Source organism: Lathyrus oleraceus, chromosome 5 (assembly GCF_024323335.1).
Source record: "Lathyrus oleraceus cultivar Zhongwan6 chromosome 5, CAAS_Psat_ZW6_1.0, whole genome shotgun sequence".
Classification (NCBI taxonomy): Eukaryota; Viridiplantae; Streptophyta; class Magnoliopsida; order Fabales; family Fabaceae; genus Lathyrus; species Lathyrus oleraceus.
This window is the reverse complement of record NC_066583.1, coordinates 388,010,653-388,011,604: the sequence shown is the minus strand read 5'-3', so window position 1 is coordinate 388,011,604 and position 952 is coordinate 388,010,653. Positions and strand designations below refer to the sequence as shown.

The 952-nt window shown below is 43.3% G+C and overlaps 1 non-coding gene across 1 annotated transcript; it reads right to left on the bottom strand.

Moving 5' to 3' along the window:
* Window positions 1-456: 456 nt before the first annotated feature.
* On the bottom strand, window positions 457-563 carry LOC127090222 (small nucleolar RNA R71). The gene has a single exon (XR_007791749.1). It is a non-coding gene; the product is annotated as a small nucleolar RNA R71 (small nucleolar RNA).
* Window positions 564-952: the final 389 nt, after the last annotated feature.

Genomic DNA, 952 nt, shown 5'->3' with positions numbered 1-952 from the left:
GAGTATCGTGCTAGAAACAATCTTCCTCCATTCAAAATTCCTGATCTCAAAAATCTCCTTCCTTTAACGATACCAGCGATGGCCGAACCAGCTCGTGCTCTTCGAGATTACGCTGCTCCATCGCAGGATGAGCCGCATTCGAGTATTGCTCCACCCGCAATCGAAGCGAACAACTTCGAACTTAAACCTTCGCTGCTGCAGGCAGTGCAACAGAATCAATTCTCTGGAAATCCTACCGAGGATCCAAACCTTCATTTATCTGTATTTGTCCAATACGCTGACACTGTTAAAGCTAATGGTGTCACTTCAGAGGCAATTCGACTTCATCTCTTTCCTTTCTCGTTAAGAGATAAAGCTAGAAGATGGCTTCAGTCTCTTCCTTCCAACTCAGTTACCACATGGAATAAGTTGAAGAAAGTCTTTCTTGCCCGATATTTTCCTCCAAGCAAAACAGCTATGTTGAGAGCCCAGATAAATGGATTTAAGCAAAAAGATAACGAATCTCTCTTCGAAGCATGGGAAAGATACAAGGACATGATGAGACTTTGCCCACACCATGGTTTAGAGGACTGGTTAGTAATTCACACCTTCTACAATGGTCTCTTGTACAACACAAGGTTAACAATAGACGCCGCCGTCGATGGTGCGCTTATGGATAAACCTTACACCGACGCTTATCAACTTATCGAGAGCGTGGCCCAAAATCATTATCAGTGGGGAAGCGATCGAACAGTGGTAGAAAAACCTCAAATAAATGGTGGCATGTACGAGATAAGTAGCCTTGATCATGTTAATGCAAAAGTGGATGCTCTTGCCCATAAAATTGAAAGTTTAAATGTATCACCTCCAGCCACCGTGGTTACCGTAACTCAAAATTGCGAAGTCTGTGGAATTCAAGGTCACACTCCTACAGATTGTCAACTCCTAACAGGAATTCAAACAGAACAGGTGA